At 41.3% G+C, this 18,867-nt stretch overlaps 1 protein-coding gene across 4 annotated transcripts in view; it reads right to left on the bottom strand.

Annotated features, from left to right (window-relative positions):
- Znhit3 (zinc finger HIT-type containing 3) overlaps positions 1 to 17,477 on the bottom strand; it is a 38,183-nt gene extending 20,706 nt beyond the window's left edge. For 2 of the 4 annotated variants that reach the window (XM_087191460.1, XM_087191461.1), the window contains exon 1: positions 17,178 to 17,398. The gene's annotated coding sequence lies outside the window, so the exon portion shown is untranslated. Of the gene's footprint in view, positions 1 to 17,177 lie in introns of all 4 variants that reach the window. The other 2 variants (XM_087191459.1, XM_087191462.1) reach the window with 2 other exon arrangements.
- Between the last annotated feature and the right edge of the window lie 1,390 nt (positions 17,478 to 18,867).

The following is an 18,867-nucleotide window of genomic DNA, read 5'->3' as shown; positions in this document are numbered from 1 at the left end:
AAAGCAAAACAAACAAAAAATGTAAAAGAAGAGCTGGGGATGTAGGTCAGTGGTGCCTCACCTGCCTGGTAAGCACAATGTCCTGAGTTCCATCCCCAGCATGGGTGCGTGTGTGTGTGTGTGTGTGTGTGTGTGTGTGTAAAAGAAACAGAATGCTTTATGATTTTGATATACACTGGGATATTGTAAGAAAAACAAAAACTCAAGCTCTATCCAGAACTACTAAATCAAAACCTTTATATTTATTAAGATGCCAGGTGATCTGTACACACCACTCAGAACAATAAACGAGGCCAGGGATTTAGCTCAGTGGTTTTGCTGCTTGCTGCGCAAGTGCAAGGACCTGAGTTTGATCCCCGGTACCAAAAAAAAAAAAAATGGCCTTGAAGAACAATAAATGAAGACATGTCAGAGCAGTGTAAATACACTTTAAATCCCCAATACCAAGAGGAAATTTTGCAGCTGAACACTACAGCACCAGGGTCCTGTGGAGCTCCTTAATGGATATGGCACACACAGGAAGTGCACTGGTTAGGTAAAGTCGATTTCCTCTTTAGAAATAATTCAAAAGCTCCTTCAGAGTTATACAGAATCACTATGTTTTGTTTTTGTTTCAGAACCTCAGAGAGAAAAAAAAGGAAGTAAACACAAAACAGCAAAGGGCTATGAAGGGGAGAATTCATTCCCAAACCCATCTCCTGCGCTCTCATTTATCAATTTTGTTCCTTTTGTTCACAGAATCCCACCATTCCCATTTCAAACTTGATACTACCTTGGGATCAGTTTCTCCTCCCAGAAATAATTCATAATTTTAAAGTTCAGTCACCTTTAACACAACCAGGTAACTAATCAAGTTCATTTGCTTGGCTTTATGAAACTGATTTTAAAAAGAAGACTTTACTCTGGAGTGAATTTCCTCATTTTTTATTTGGTATCAATGGTCCAATGTATTCTTCATCACCTCACTAAATTTTCACAACTCCTAGAAAAGAGTCCGCATTGTTTAGGGTTAAAGAATGGAGTTCCAAGAAGTAATTTTACCCAAGGCTTCACATTGCCCAAAACAGTCTGACTTCAAGAACCATGATCTTCTGATCACACTGTTGTTTGCTACTTAGAGATCCTATTTTTATTTTGGGGGGTGTTTTTTGTTTTTGTTTTTTGAGGCAGGGTCTCCCTTTGTAGTTCAGGCTGCCCCTAAACTATGTAGCCCAGGCTGGCCTCAAACTTGCAGGGATCCTCCCACCTCAGCCTCCCAAGTGCTGGGACTACAGGCATGCACCACCACGCCCAGCTCTAGATATCCCATTTTAAAGAATTCCTAGGAAATCCTGTAAATTATGTAGTGTGTTGGCTGAAGACACTTCCATTATGTATTTCTTGCCCCTGCATAAAGCTTTGTGAGGTTACTAACCATCACCCCCAAATGCTACCTTGTCATCTACAGCAAAAACTCTGGTAGTTTGGGTTTTTTGTGTTTTTTTCAACTCTGGTAGTTCGTAACAAAGTAGACTTAAAAAGAATACAAAACAGGAACAAGTCAAGGACTCAAAAAGGAAACTGTAATATACATTTTTATATCGAGTCATCATGTTCTGATCTCATTTTCCACTAAAACTTCTATTGTAACAATTAAAACTTACTTAACAAAGTTTCCACTGCAGCTGAATCAGCCCCAAAGTAACTGTTTTTAAAGTTTTAGGGCCGGGGATTTAGCTCAGTGGTTCCGCCACCTGCCTTGTAAGCACAAGGACCCAACTTCCATCCCCGGTACAAAAAAAAAAAAAAAAAAAAAATCTTTTAGGGCCAGGGATTTAACTCAGTGGTTTCACCACCTGCTGCGCAAGCGCAAGGACCTGAGTTCAATCCTCAGTACCAAAAAAACCCCCAAAAAATAAAGTTTTAACAGGATGATGAACTCACAAAATGCCACCTATCAATATAAGCCACTCAAAAGCCTTGGGAATATTTATTTTACAAACTGCCAAACCAATATGACTGACATGTTCTCCTTTAGAGTGTAGTACTAAAAAGTCGTAAAACCTAGGTAGAACCTGATTTAAGACACTTCTGGGCTGGGGATCCAGTGCTGTAGCAGAGTGATTGCTTAGCACATGTGAGGCCTCAAGTTCAGCTCCCAGATGGGGAGTGGTTAACTCTGAGCAGCTGAAAAAGGACAATGGCAAATTTGAGCCCAGACTGGGCAACTTACCAAGACCCTGTCTCAAAAATTTTAAATAAAGGGGCCAGGGACTTAGCCCAGTGGTTCCACCACCTGCCTCGAAAGTGCAATGTCCCAAGTTCGATCCCCGTTAACAAAAAAAAAGAAAAGAAAAGAAAAGAAAGAAAGAATTTTGGTAAAAAAATTTTAAATAAGGGAAATAAGGGAGGAGGACTGATTCAGATCAGAATGTAGCTTAGTGTGAGGGCCCTAGGTTCAATCCCCAGTACCAAAGAACAAAACAAAACAAACAAAACAGCTTACTTGAAAGATTACAAAGAGAAAAATTACTATATAGTATGCTTTGGTAGGCTCCCTAGTTCACTCCCATAGAATCTGAGCTGGGACTGACCAGCAGCACAGTCACATGTACATAGCAGTACAGTGAAAATGGCAGGCCAGGTTCAGGCCTCAGTCTTAGGACCGCCTGCAACTTCTGCTTTTGTGCTTTTGGGGGCCCTCAGCCACCATGAAAGTAGTATGGCTATCCTAGCAGAGATAACTGGAAGGGGAGAAAAAGGGGGAAAGAAAGAAGGAGAAAAGAAAGAGGGAGAAAAGGAGATAGAAGAGAAGAGAAAAGGAAGGGGACAGAGAAGTAAAAAGAGAGGGAGATCCTTCCGTTAGCAACTGAGTCCTGCTAACACTAAGGCTCCAAACACGTAAGTGAACGTTCTGTCTGTCTTGAACACTCCAGCCTCAGCTGCCATCTGAACGCAACCACAAGAGTGTGTCAACCAAAACCAGGAGAACTGCCTAATCAGCCCAGACACCTCCAGAACTGTAAGCAAATAAAACAGTTTTAAGGTATCAGGCTTTGGCACAGTTTATTATGCAGTGAGATAACCAAACCAAATGATAAAACATAATTCTTGATTAATTGCATTAATGAATAGGGTGTGTATAATCAAGACGACAGACAATCTAAAAAGGAGGTCTGCAAAATTGCACCCACATTTATAAAGGCACTCGTTCAATGCTTACGGAGTCCAGTATATGCCAGGAATTGGGGCTATAAAGATAAATAAGGCACAGTCCTGACCTCAGAAGCTCATTTTATTAAGAAAGATAGCTGCGTGCATGAAATGTATCAAATTCTTACATAAGTGGGACAGCCACAAACTGCCATCAGAACTCAGAAAGGGCATTCTACTGGGAAAGAGAGTGGGAGACATTTAAAGAATAAGTTGGCAATTGGAGAAGTAGATGCCATCTTGAAAAACAATAATATCTAGTGGTTTATTATTATGGCTAATATTAATTAAGAATGTCCTATGTCGTAGGCATTGTGCTAAGCATTTTAAATCTGCTTCTTTAATTCTTGTGTTGGTCAGGTAAAACACACACTAGCTTTATCTTCATTTTACAGATAAGAAACTGAAGATCAAGAAAGCCAAATTTCACTAGATCTCATGAATAACAGGCACAAATACTGCAAATATTAGTGATTCACTGATAGCCCTCAATAATAAAAGGTTGCCCTACATTTGTTCAGCTTTTTAGATGAGAAATTATCATGTTTACCAGGCTTCTGGTAACAAGAATAGTTCTTGCCTATTAAAATTATATAAGCATTATAATCTACATTGAAAAAATATCTGCACACAGAAATATACCTCAATGACATTCACACACTGAGGGAGCTGGTAGTGGAGAATGAACCCAGGGAGTGCTGGGTATATCCCTAATGCTTATTTTTATTTTGAGACAGACTCTCGCTAAACTGCAGGCTGGCTTTGTATTTGTGATCTTTCTGCCTCAGTGTCCTAAACAGCTGGGATTATAGGCATGCACCACCTTCTCAGGGCACACACTTTTTAACTAACAGTTTAACTATTGATTCAGAACGCTTGTTTCAATTCTTTTTTTTGTTTGTTTTTTGTACTGGGGATCAAACTCAGGACCTTGCACTTACGAGGCAGGCCCTGGAAACACTGAGCTAAATTCCCGGCCTTGTTTCAATTCTTGATCTCCTTTTATATTTCAACTGAGTTTTGGACTCAACAAGCGGCTTTCAGAGTGTCACATTTAAAGACAATTTGTGAAAAGAAACTGAAAAACCAATGTAATTATGTGTAGATATATATCTTTTGCACACAAAGATATCTGCAGCTCATCCCTTCACTTCTTGATTGCAATTACTTAGTATTGTTTGCAAACTTGCTTGCCAAGTTTTGCTTCCAGTATTTTGGAAGTCAATATCTTTCAGCCTACCACCACCAAATGCTTCCTAAGTCTCTAGGTGATAGACTCTATTCACCTCTGCATTAAAAATTATGCAATATTCTAATTTTTTCCCCTATAGTGGTGATCAGAACCAGAGTGCTCAGCAAGCATTCTGTCACTGAGCTACAACCTGAGCCCTTGAAAATATTCTTGAGAAATACTTATAAAGCTAACTAGAAGAAAAAAATTAGATACAAAGTTGCAAATATTTCTTTCAAGTTTGCAAAATAATATGCATAGAAAGATACAGCACAGGGCTGGGGATATAGCTCAGTGGTGCTGCTGCCTGCCTCGCAAGTGCAAGGTCCCAAGTTCGATCCCTAGTACCAAAAAAAAAAAAAAATACAACAGATGTCTAAAAGTGGTAGAATTATAAACTATTTTAAAGTTATTTAATTTTTTTGTTCTTGGTTAACCTTTTCTTAGGATACTATAACAGGCAGATTTTAAGTGCTTCTACTGCAACAAATTACCTTCAAACAGATTTTTGTACTGTTTTGAAAATGGGTAACAGAAGGGGAAGTGAGAGATAAAAGGAGCAATAACAGTTTTCTTTTCTTTGCTAAGCTACTAAGACTTCCTGTCTTGGTTTTCTGAAATAACTTTTTTTTTCCTTCACTGAGTTCTACATATGTCCCAGATTTTAGTATGTTGTGTTTTGAAATCCTGTCCCCTCTCTCTCTCTCTCTCTCTCTCTCTCTCTCGCACACACACACACACACACACACACACACACAACACACACACACACACACAGAGAGAAGAAAAGGAAAAAAAGAAAACAAAATATTATGGGAAACCAAATGGCCACATTACAGATATTAACAACAAGCACTGATTTGAGATGATCAGTTATCCATTTGTACGTCTTTGCATTACTATCTAACAAACAAATGTATAATATTTCAAACATTTTAATCTTGAGGATAAATCACAGCAATTTATGAAGACACACTGTTAAGTTTTTGGTTTTCAGGTTTTGTTGTTATTTTCATTTTTGTTTTTGGGGGGTTTTTGGTACTGGGGATGGAACTCAGGTCCTTGTGCTTGCGAGACAGGCAGTGGAACCACTGAGCTAAATCCCCGGCCCTCATTTTTGTTTTTAACAGGGTCTCACTAAGTAGTTCAGGCTGGCTTCGAACTCACACCAATGAGTTCTGCCTTGGCCTGCTGAGTGCTGGAATTAAGGCATGTGCCACCACACCCAGCTGACTGTATTAGTCTAAACTAGTGGTGGCGAACCTATGGCACTCATGCCACAGTGGGCTATTTGTTATCACTGAATGCTCTAAAAGATTAACCATCACTGGTCTAAACCACAGAAGTAAGTAAAGAGCTGATGGAAGGACAATGGCAGTGTGCCTCAATCTTTAACGTACATACATATCACACTTGTCTTGCTCAAGTACAGGTTCTGATCCCGGTGGGTCTGGGGTGGAGCCTGAGACTGTGTGCGTTCTGCACAAGCTCCAGGTGATGCCCTGCTGCTCACAGAGACACTTGCAGTCTCAAGAATCTAAGGTAGTGGGGGCGAACCTACAGCACATGTGGTACAGAGGGCTGTTTGTATCACCACAAGCTCTACAAGGTTCACCATCACTGATCTAAGGGGTAGCACTGGCCAGAATTGGGAGGGCCCTCACACCAAACAGTACCTCACTTACTTACCATGATCTGACCATTTACTCTGAGTAAGCAAAGACTCCCTTTTGTCACTGTCCAGAGAGACACAGAATCATATTACTAAAAGGAACACGACATTCATGTAATAGAATGAACTCTAACTATACACAGACCAAAATATTGGCATTTCTCACTGTAGGCATCTCTAGTACTTCAAGCTAATTTTCCTTCAGTAATATAGAAAGATAGAGATTCTGGGTCTGCAAAGCCTAAGGACCAAGCCCCAGACTGGCATCCTAGAGTGGACACTTGACATGCATTTGACCTACCATTTCTACTTACAACCAGGAGAAACGCCAATGCCGTAGAAATAGGGCAAGTAATGAAAACACACTGGAAGTAAAATCTAAAAAGAAATATCCAAGAACTTGTATTTTTCTTATTTTTATTTTTATTTTTGGTACTGGGGATCGAACTCAGGTTCTTGTGCTTGCGCAGCAGGCAGCGAAACCACTGAGCTAAATCCCCGGCCCTTTATTTTTATTTTTAGGGGTGATAACCTAATTACCAGACAAGGTGAAGAGTAAACACTGGAAAGCAGCAGCCTGTTTCCACAGTATACTGTACCTAGAAGTACCTCTGACGCCCAGTAAGTATTTACTGAGTGAATGAACAAATAAATATTTAAAGAGTGGGAGTTAATTTCTTCGGTATTTACATCTTAGCACCAAGGATTCCAGAGAGCTATAGACAATTACTGTACCCTTAATGATTTCAACATGAGGACATGCTGGCTCTAAACATTATCTGATTTCCTGAATGCAACAAACCTCTCTCTAGCCCTTAGCTTATCTAACAGTAACACAGACGAGACAACCCTTGCATTCCTACACAGAACTTCCTTTTCTCTGAAAACACAGGGGAGGGCCTAAACTTAACCACAGAGGCAAAACTGCTGCTTGTTAGTTGTTTTTGACAGAATAACTTTAAATGATTTTCAATTTTCATCCTTCTAGACTTTCACACACATGATTTCTTAACATGAGACAAATTTTATGAGGGTTTTTTTTCCCTCCCAGGACTGGCAATTTAACCCAAGCCCTTCACCCTGAGTTACATCCCCAGTCCTTTTTTATTTTGGGACAGGGTCTCACTAAGTCACTAAATTGCCTAGGCTAGGCTAAAACTTGGAATCCTCCTGCCTTATCCCCCATAGTGCTGGGATTACAAGCAAGTACAACCACCTCCAGCTTTTATGAGAGATTTTTGTGTTTGTTTGTTTGTTTGTTTTTTGAGACAGGGTCTCATCCAGGCTGGCCTTGAACTCAGGGCAGTCCTCCTGCCTCAGCCTCCTGAGCACCACCATGCCCAGATGAGAGAGATTTTTAAAGGAAAAGAAATAAAAGAAAAGATAAAAAGTATGCCAAGAATTCCTAAAAGGTTAAACACAGGTTAAACAGAGTTATCATATGACCTAGTAATTTGCTGGTATATTCTAAAAAAAATTAAAAACATGGTCACAAAAATGTATATATAGATATTCACAGTGGCATTATTCATAATAGTCAAAACATAGAAATAACCCCAATATCTAGCAATTGATGAATGACTTAACAAAATGTAGTATATCCACACCACATATAGTATTCAGCTATAAAAGGATTAAGGTACTGATGTATGCTACCACTTAGATGAACCATGTAAACATACTAAGTCTAAGATGTCAATTATGAGAGCTAAATATTATACGATTCCATTTATATGAAATGTCCAGAATAGGCAAATCCATACAGACAGAAAGTAGTTCTCAGTGGTTGCTGGGGGCTGGTGAGACTGATTGCTAAGAGGAATGGAGTATTGGGGGAGGGTGTTGAGGGGTGAAAGTGAAAATGTTCTGGAATTAGCCAGTGATGATGGTTAACAACTTTGTAAATACACTAAAAAACATCACAGAAATGTATACTTTAAAAACACGAAGTTCAGCCAGGTGTGGTGGTGCACACCTGTAATCCCAGTACTCAGGAGGCTGAGGCAGGAGGACTGCCATGAGTTTGAGGCTAACCTGAGCTCCATAGTGAGTTCAAGGCCAGCCTGAACTACACAGCGAGACCCTGTCTTAAAAAAAAAAAAAAAAAGGTCACGCGGAAGACACCGAATCAGCCCGCTGCAGACAGGCAGGTCTGTGCACGCCCTACCGAGGTCCTGAGTCACGCGGAAGACACCTAATCACCCCACTGCAGACAGGCAGCCACCTGATTCCACATTACCAAGGCGCTGAGGACACCAGACCACCAGACCAAGGTACTGAGTCCCACTGTTCCCGGCCCGGAGGTAGGGGCTTCTGAGCCGTCGTCCCACTGCTCCTGGTCCAGAGGAAGGGGCTTCCCGGTCACCATCCCTCCGGCTGCTCCCAGCCCAGAGGAAAGGGCTTTGGGGCCACCTTCTGTCCCGCTGCTCCTGGCCCAGAGGAAGGGGCTTCCGGGCCACCATCCCTCCCACCGCTCCCGGCCCAGAGGGAGGGGCTTCTGAGCCACCATCCCACTGCTCCTGGTCCAGAGGAAGGGGTTTCCCGGCCACCATCCCTCCCGCTGCTCCCAGCCCACAGGAAAGGGCTTTGGGGTCACCATCCCTACCGCTGCTCCCGGCCCCTGTCCCACCTCACCCAGCTCAGAGGAGGTAATCCGAGCAGGTGCTAACAGCCCCCTGCCCCAGTTGAAATGAGAAAACACATAATTAAGTCTCAAAACCAGACTTCCAGATCACCTACAGCAATCCCAAAGGGAAATGAGATGGAACTCTCTGATACTCAACCACCTGGACCCACTGAACTGGCAACAAAAGGGGATCTGGAAAAAATGAAATCAGAAATAATTTCTCAGATAACAGGAGAAATTGTGTCCCTAGTGCAAGACATGATTAATAAATCTAGAGAGGAGCTGAGGAACATGATGGAATCCCAACATAAGAAACAAATGGAATCCATAAAACAGATGCAAACAGATTTCCAGGACATGAAAAACTTCATTGAAAGTCTACACAGCAGAATGAGCCAGTGTGAGGACAGAATTTCAGATATAGAAGATAAGATTGCAATTAGTGACCAGGAAAAGAAAAATTGCTTCAAAATTATAAGGGAACATGAGAAATCAATCCAGCAGCTGCTAGATGATGCAAAAAAGAATAACATAAGATTGATTGGGCTCAATGAAGAAAGAGGAGAGAGTGCAGATGACATAAAAAATCTCTTCACAGAAATAATGGCAGAAAACTTCCTAAGCAGGGGAAAAGAGCTTGACATACAGATAAGTGAGGCATATAGGACTCCAAATAGCCTTGATCAAAAAAAATCTACACATAGGCATATAATTATTAAGATTCCAGAAACACAACAGAAGAACAAAGTTCTCCAAGCAGTCAGAGAAAAGAAACAAATCACATACAAAGGAAAGCCCATCAGAATCACAGCAGACTTCTCAACACAAACCATCAAGGCAAGAAGAGCTTGGAATGACATATTCCAAGCCCTAAAAGAAAACAGCCTCCAACCCAGATTGATGTACCCTCCAAAACTATCTTTCAAAATGGATGGAGAAATAAGATACTTACATGACAAAGAGCACCTTAGGAACTTCATGAATACCAAACCAGCACTCCAAAGAATTTTACACAATAGCCTAGGAACAGACATTGAGGATCACAACCCCAGGAAGCAAAGCAGAATGAACCCAACTGGCATGACAAGAAATTAAATGTAAAGGGGGAGAACCCAACAAAAAGAAAAAGTCATGGCAATGAGAAGTCAATACGTTTCAGTTATAACCATCAACGTTAATGGTCTCAATTCACCAATCAAAAGAAATAGACTGGCAGAATGGGTCAAGAAGCAAAATCCAACAATATGCTGCATACAAGAAACACACTTAATTCAAAAGGAAACTCATAGACTGAAAGTTAAAGGGTGGAAAACAATACTGCATGCAACAGGAACCCGAAAAAAAGCAGGAGTAGTTATCCTCTTGGCAGATCAAGTAGATTTCAAACCAACACTAATTAAGAGAGATGAAGAAGGACACTACATCCTTGTAAAGGGAAGAATCCAAGAGGAAGAGATGACAATCATAAATATCTATGCACCAAACACTAGTGCACCCAACTATATAAAACAAATACTAACAGACATGAAAAGCCATATATGCACTAATACAATTGTAGTGGGGGACCTCAACACCCCACTGTCACAAATAGATAGATCAACTAGACTAAAAATAAGTAATGAAATACTAGAACTCAATCAAACGCTTGAACAAATGAACTTAACACATGTTTACAGAGTCTTCCACCCCACAAAATCAGAATACACATTCTTCTCAGCTGCACATGGGTCATTCTCCAAAATAGACCACATACTCACACATAGAACATGTTTAAGTAAGTGCAAAGGAATTGAAGTTATCCCCTGTATATTATCAGACCATAGTGCAATGAAATTGGAGTTCCATAGCAAAAGAAACTCAAAAAATTTCATAAACATGTGGAAATTGAACAACACACTTCTGAATAACCAATGGGTCACAGAGGAAATTAAAGAAGAAATCAGACAGTTCCTTCAATTAAATGACAATGACAATACAACATATCAGAATCTATGGGACACAATGAAAGCAGTCTTATGAGGGAAATTCATAGCAGTGAATACACATATTAGGAAAACAGAACGAGCCCAATTAAACAACCTGATGCTGAACCTCAAGCTTCTAGAAAAAGAAGAGCAGGACAACCCCAAAGCTCATACAAGGGAAGAAATTATAAAGATCAGAGGAGAAATCAATGCAATGGAGACTAAGAGAACGATACAAAAAAATCAATGAAGCCAAGAGTTGGTTCTTTGAAAGAATCAACAAAATTGATAAACCTTTAGTCAACCTTGTCAGAAAAAGGGAAGAAAAGGCCCAAATCCATGCAATTAGGAATAAAAAGGGTGAAACTACAACAGACCCAGCAGAAATCCAGATGATCAATACCTACTTCCAGAACCTATACGCCAATAAGATAGACAACACAGAAGAAATGGACAGATTCCTAGATACATATGAATTACCAAAGTTGAATGAAGAAGACCTAAAAATTCTGAACAACCCAATATCAACCAATGAAATTGAAAACGTAATTAAAAACTTATCACCTAAGAAAACCTGGGCCCTGATGGCTTCACTGCTGAATTCTACAAGACATTTAGAGAGGAACTGCTGCCACTACTGTTTAAACTCTTCAATGAAATGGAAAGGGAAGCAATACTCCCAAATTCATTCCTGGAAGCAAGCATCACCTTGATCCCCAAAGCAGAGAAAGACCCAACTAAAAAAGAGAACTATAGGCCAATCTCACTAATTAACATAGATGCAAAAACCCTTAATAAGATACTGGCAAACAGAATGCAGAAGATCATCAAGAAGATCATACACCCTGATCAAGTGGGATTCATCCCAGGGATTCAGAGATGGTTCAATATACGAAAATCAATTAATGTAATACACTATATCAACAGAGCCAAGGACAAAAACCATATGATTATCTCCATAGACGCAGAAAAAGCATTTGACAAAATCCAACATGCATTTATGATAAAAACCCTACAAAAAATTGGAATAGATGGTCTCTACCTCAAACTGATAGAAGCCATCTATGAAAAACCAACAGCCAATATCATACTAAATGGTCACAAACTGAAATCCTTCACACTAAAATCAGGAACAAGACAAGGATGTTCACTATCACCACTCTTGTTCAATATAGTTCTGGAAACATTAGCCACGGCAATGAGACAAGAGAAAGAAATAAAAGGAATAAAGGTAGGTAATGAAGAAGTCAAATTGTCATTATTTGCAGATGACATGATACTCTATAGAGAAGACCCCAAGAACTCCACCAAAAGTCTTCTAGACTTAATAACCAAATTCAGTCAAGTAGCTGGTTACAAGGTCAACACACAAAAATCAATAGCTTTCCTCTACACGAATGACAGACTCACTGAGAGAGAAATAGGGCAAATAATTCCTTTCACAATAGCATCCAAAAAACTGAAATACCTAGGAATCATCCTAACGAAAGAAATCAAAGACCTCTTCTCTGAAAACTATGGCACTCTGAAAAGAGAGATTGAAGATGATATCAGAAAATGGACAGACATCCCCTGCTCCTGGGTAGGAAGGATTAATATAGTGAAAATGGCCATACTTCCAAAACTGCTATATGGATTTAATGCAATTCCAATTGAGATCCCAGCAGCATACTTCATAGACCTCGAGAAAACAATCCAAAAATTCATTTGGAGCAAGAAGAGACCCAGAATAGCAAAAGCAATTCTAGGTAACAGAGACATGGCAGGGGGTATCACAATCCCCAACCTGCAACTCTACTACAAAGCTACTGTGATGAAAACAGCATGGTACTGGCAAAGAAACAGACTTGAGGACCAGTGGAACAGATTAGAAGATGCAGAAACAACGCCAGACACACTCAGCCATCTCATCTTCAACAAAGGAGCCAAACACCCTCACTGGAGGAAAGATAGCCTCTTTAATAAATGGTGCTGGAAAAACTGGGCTTCAACTTGCCAAAGATTAAAACTAGACCTGTATCTCTCACCATGCACTAAACTAAAATCTAAATGGATTAAAGATCTAAATATTAAAATAGAAACTCTGAACCAGTTGGAACAGAGGTCAGGTAGAACCCTTGAAGACATCGGTGTAGGAAAAGATTTTATGAACAAAACCTCAGTTGCCCGTGAACTAGCACAAACAATCAACAAGTGGGATCTCTTCTTATTAAAAAGCTTCTGCACAGCAAGAGAAACCACCAGCAGTGTGAAGAGACAATCCACAATGTGGGAAAAAATCTTCACCTGCTCTTCCTCAGACAAAGGTCTACTATCTCAAATCTATAAAGAACTTAAAAAGATCAGACCTCCCAAATTTAAAGACCCAATCCAAAAATGGGCATCTGAAATGAAGAGACATTTCTCAGACAAAGAAGTAGAAATAGCAAATAAATACATGAAAAAATGTTCAACGTCACTGGTCATTCAAGAGATGCAAATGAAAACAACGCTGAGATTCCACTTCACTCCAGAAAGAACGGCTGCTATCATGAAATCAACCAATAACCAATGCTGGCGGGGCTGTGGGGAAAGAGGAACCTGCTCCACTGCTGGTGGAAGTGTAGACTGGTGCAAGCACTGTGGAAATCAGTATGGAGATACCTCAAAGAACTAGGACTGGAAATCCCATTTGACCCCGCTATTCCACTGCTGGAGATCTTCCCCAAAGAATTAAAAGAATCATACCACAGTGATATATGTACACCCATGTTCATAGCAGCACAGTTTGTAATAGCTAAAACTTGGAAACAGCCCAAATGCCCATCAACTGGAGACTGGATAAAGAAAATGTGGTTTTTTTATAAAATGGAGTACTACTCAGCCATAAAAAATGAGGAATTAGAGACATTTATAGCTAAGTGGATGCACATTGAGGTAATACTCTTAATTGAAATAAATAGGACACAGATGTGTAAATACCGAATAGTTTCTCTGGTGTGAGAAACTGAAAGTGTAAATAAGGACTAAATGTATAATAGGTTATGTGAAATAGGAAGGGGCAAAGGGGAAGGAAGTGGGAGGGCTAAGGGAAAGGATAGAAGGGAATGGGATTAATATGAGAAAATGAAAAAATAGGAACAAAATTTTTGTAAATAGGGAGGGCTGGAGGGGTTGAAGGGAGGGCTGGGCAAGGGTGAAAAACAAGAACCAAGAGAGACTATGTAAAGGTGCAAATTTCCAATGATGAATGTCATTATATTGTATACCTAAAATGTACCAATTATTAGAATGAATAATCGATAATGTAAAATAGGAAGAAAAGGTCCAAAGGGGTAGGGGTAGTGGGAGGCACAGGGGAAAGGAAAGAAGGGAAAGGAAAAAATGATGAGAAATGGAAAAAATGGAAATAAAGTCTTTGTAAATAGGGAAGGGTGGAGGGCGTGAAGGGAGGGCTAGGAATGGGGAAAAAATAAGAACCAAGATGCATTATATAAAGGTACAATTCCCAATGAGAAATGTAATTGTGTTGTATACCTACAATGTACCAATAAAAGAATTTAATACAAAAAAAAAGATGTTTATGGCATGTTAATTATATCTCTCTCTTTTTTTTAAATCAAAATCTGGAATGATAACTTAGTTAAAAAATACTTGCCTACCATAAGCTTGTATGAGGCCCTGGGTTCAATCCTCAGTACCACAAAAAAAAGCATTTGACAAGCCAGATATAGTGGCACATGGCTGTAATCCCAGCACTCTGGAAGGCTGAGGTGGAGAATTACAAGTTCAAGCCCAGCCTGGGCAATTTAGGGACTTAGCAAGATCCTATGTCAAGCTTCGGATTTAGCTCAGTGGCACCACCCCTGCCTCACAAGTACAAGGTCCTGAGTTTGAAAAACAAACAACAACAACAACAACAAAATATATACATGAAGGATTCTATCCCTTACTCTTTGCTCTTTTAATCCTTCTCCATGCAAAATCTTTGGCTAAGAAGCCATATATTTTACATTTGTTCAGAATAGGACTGGAACTCTAAAAATACCCTAACCACCAAACAAAAGGAGCTGCTTATTTTGATAATATTTTTTGTAACAGACCTTCTTTAAATGCAAGTTGACAGAAGACTTATGCTATAAACCCAACCAAGCACAATCAACTAGAATTAGCTGTTGTAACTGGCACTGGCACAAAACACATTCCAGCTGACAAAAGAGAACTATATTATTAGTCTAGTCAGAAAGCAAGGTCATCAGAAAACTGTGATAGATTTTCTTTTAGTGTTCCGTTTCAAGCCTGAGACAACGTCCTTTAAAACAAAAAAATGAAACAAAAAATACACACTAAACTATACTAAATTACAGGAAAATATGCCCTATATTTAAATTATTGGATATAAAATTTAAAAGAACGTACGTTTGAAAGTTGAGAACTAAACTATGTAGGATGGGACTCATACTTACTTTTTTTATGCATCCACTATCACGTAAGAGATTTGTTAAGTACCACTCCCATGTGCTAACCTCATTCCTTAGTGTCAACTCTACTGCTACTTAATTACTAATATTATTAAACAATAGTCATCCTCATGTATAAGATATTTTAACTGGTTAAGACATAGTCATGTATTAAGAGATGTTATAATATCTTTTCAAACAATTTCAGCAAGACAGTGGGACACACCTGTAATTCTAGCACTTGAGAGGCTGAGGCAAGAGGATAGCCACAAGGTCAAGGTCAGCCTGGGCTCCATAGTGAGTTCAAGTCTAGCCTGATCTGGGTACCACGACCCTGTCTAAAAAAAAGCAAAAAAATACAGAACCTTTATTTTTTTTATTTTTTTGGTACCAGGGATCAAACTCGGGACCTTGCACTTGTGACGCAGGCTCTGTAGAACCTTCATTTTAAAATAGAAGTATGCTGCCCACAGTGGTGCATGCCTATAATCCCAGCACTTGGTAAGCTGAGGCAGGAGAATCACCGTGAGTTCCAGGCCAGCCCGGACCACCTGACAAGACCCTGTCTCAAATTAAAATAAAATAAGAGGGATATCCCAGATGTTTTCAAAGGGAAATCCAGATGAGTGCACTGGAAGGCCCTGAAGAGTACCAAATCAGGCTAATAATATCTAGAGTCTTCTCCCAGTTGAGTTTGGGAGGGGAGCTTTTGGTGGCTTATGTTTTATTTATGTATTGGCTTTTTTATTTTATTTTATTTTTTTGGACCAGGGATGGAACTCGGGTTCTTGCACTTTTGAGGCAGGCGGTGGAACCACTGAGTTAAATCCCCAGCTCTGTATTGGCTTTTTGAGACAGGACCTCCCTAGATAGTTCAGGCTGTCCTCGACTCAGATCCTTCCAAGTGCTGGGATTACAGCCATGCACTCCCAGCGACAAGCTGCTAGCAGTTTTGATACTAAAATGCGAAAGATGGCTGGCCTATACAGTACCAGCTCTACAAGGGTTTTTAAAATACATAAAACCCAAAGCATGTTGAGTATTCTTAGTGATGACAATATTCAAACACAGTTATCACAGCTACTCTACCATTTTCAGATTCTATGACGCACAGGACTTATGAGCATGACAATATATATTAATATCACACATGACTAGAGAAATTCAGATGGAATCCCAATCACTTAAAAAACATTTATTAAGCACTTTTGTGAATAGTGGCTTAAGGATTATCCAATAAGGATATCCATTAGCAGTGGGTTATCTCTTGTTCTAAATATGCTTGTGGGTGCAGAGAAACTATATAGCTTTCCTATATCTTTGATAACTCTTTCCTCATGGAACAGATAACTGCACCACTTGAAAGGATATTTAGCTTCTCCTTTCAGCACACCTCTCTTTAAATCTGTTTTTCCATTAACCTTCACATTTGTATACCTTCCCTCAAGCGACTCATTTTCCTTCTTCTGGCCCTTCAACAACTTTCACCATAAATCCTAAACCATCTAGAGTGAGATTTCTCTAAACGATTTCTTTCAAAAATCCATTCTGGATCACACATTAACCCCATTCATTTAGCACGATCGCTATTTCTCAACCCTCGCCTTCCCCTTCTGTCCTTAGTCCTTCCCTTCCAACGCCCATTCTCTCTCCACTTTTAGCTCTCTTCAGATCACTGTCCCATATTTCCTTCGTGTTGTCTAATGTCAATTTCTACCTACCTCGGGTTTTCCCAAATAACCCTCACTTTCCTGACTTTGCGGCCACCATGACCTTCTGGGATCCCTCGGATTATGCTGCGGTCCTTCACTCTGCCTAACCACACTAACGCCACCCACACTGCGCTCCTCCCACTCTCCCGCAATCCCCTAAACTTGTCTTCCCATGAAGACCCCGAGCGTTCCCCTCCTCATTCCCAGACCCTCCCAGGTCTCCGGGAGCCTTCAAAGCCTCTCCTTCCCGGCCCAAGTTTTCGGGCACTGTCACCGCCAGAACGAGCCCTCGGCGCCCTCAGCGTCCCCGCCCGCGCCCTCCCTCGGCCCGGCTCTCCGACCTGCCTCTGCGCCTCCTGCAGTCGCTGGCCCAGCTCCCGCCGGTAGCTCTGCGCCGCCTCCACGTTCTCGCGGGCCTTCTGCAGCAGCAGCTCCATCTCCAGTTCCATGGCCCTCCTCGGCTGGCCGCGCGAGCGGCAGCTGAGGGCGCGGCTTGCCGACTGACCCGTGCCAGGCGCCGGCGAGCGGCCTGGCGCTGCCTCCCGCAGGCGGAAACGCTGCCTCGCCACGCCCTGTCCCGCCACGCCCGCGGCTAGGTGACTGACCACCGCGCGGCACCGCCTCCGGCGTGAGGCATCCGGGCCCCAGCGCCCCTTCGCTCCCAGGCTTAACTCGGCCCTTGGTCCCTGCGGCGCGGCGGTGCCAGCTCTGGCGCTTGCTCAGGAAACGCGTGGAGACAGACAAGATGACTACGAGCGCGTGGCTGAGTGCTTTTCCACGTCTTACCTCTTGCTTGTCTCGGTTACAGCCCAGCTTTTTTATCTTCACTGCACAGCGGAGGAAAGTGAGGGACAGAGTGGGGACAAGCAACTTTCCCAAGTCAGCGTTGGAACCCAGATCTTAACGTTCTTGGCCGCTACCCAGAGGCTCAGTGTAAGGAGGGAGCCCAGGGAAGCCAGAGTAAAGGCCAGCAGTACAGCAAATCCTGGCACAAGGCCAAGACGGGCGTTGGCAATTTTTTTTTCCTGTCAGGGTCATGTAGCATTTTGGGCTTGGTGGCCATAAATTCTCTGTTGCAATGTATCAAGTGGGTGTGATAAAGTCTTGTGATTCTGGCTCTGAGCCTGTATTCCCAGCTACTCAGGAGGCTGAGTCAGGAATATTTGAGCCCAGGACCTTGACACCAGCCTGGCAACACCGTAAGACTCAATCTATAAAAAGAAACAAAAATCTAGTGGACACTGAAATTTGAATAAAATTTAATTTTCACATATCACAAAATAGTCTTTGCATTTTTCACCAGCTTTTTTTTTTTTTTGAGACAGGGTCTTGCCATGTAGTTCACAGTGATCCCCCTGCCTCAGCCTCCTGAGTGCTGGGAGTATAGGTTTCAGCTCCTATGCCCGGCTTATTTTTTCTTTTTCTTGGCTTGTTTTGTTTGTTGTGAGACAGGGTCTCACTATGCAGTTCAAGCAGGCCTTGAACTCACTATGTAGTTCACTAGCTTCAAACTCAGGGCAATTCCCCAGCCTCGGCCTCCAGAGTGCTGGGATTACAGGCATGCGCCACCACACTCGGTTTCTCCAGATATTTAAAAAGTAAAAATGATTTGTTGAAAGCCGTATAAAAACAGGCTATAGGTTGGATTTGGCCCCTAGGCCATGTCTTGGTAACCCCTAGTCCAGGATGTCAGCTGAAAGATGCCTCAGCCAACACCAGATGAAGAAGGTGATTTGTTGGGCCGGGGATTTAGCTCAGTGGTTTCACCGCCTGCTGCGAAAGTGAAAGGACCTGAGTTCGATCCCCAGCAACAAAAAAAACAAACGAAAAAACAAAAGAAAGTGATTTGCTCAGAGTTACACCATGAATCCCTACTAGAGGCTAGATTCCCCCTATTCTGGGCCAGAACAAGGCTTTTACTGCCATGTTGTTTCCTGCTAAGAAAGTGACACTTGGAGTTAGAGAAAATTAGGAAAGGATGGATTTCTGGAAAAAATTGGAAGTTAGTTTTATTCTGAAGATAGGGTAGCC

The sequence above is a fragment of the Heterocephalus glaber genome, unplaced genomic scaffold, assembly GCF_053883595.1.
Source record: "Heterocephalus glaber isolate CG9 unplaced genomic scaffold, H.glaber_assembly_v1.0 deba00001564, whole genome shotgun sequence".
Classification (NCBI taxonomy): Eukaryota; Metazoa; Chordata; class Mammalia; order Rodentia; family Bathyergidae; genus Heterocephalus; species Heterocephalus glaber.
Note: the sequence above shows the minus strand (reverse complement) of the source record. Positions and strands in the feature narration are given on the sequence as shown.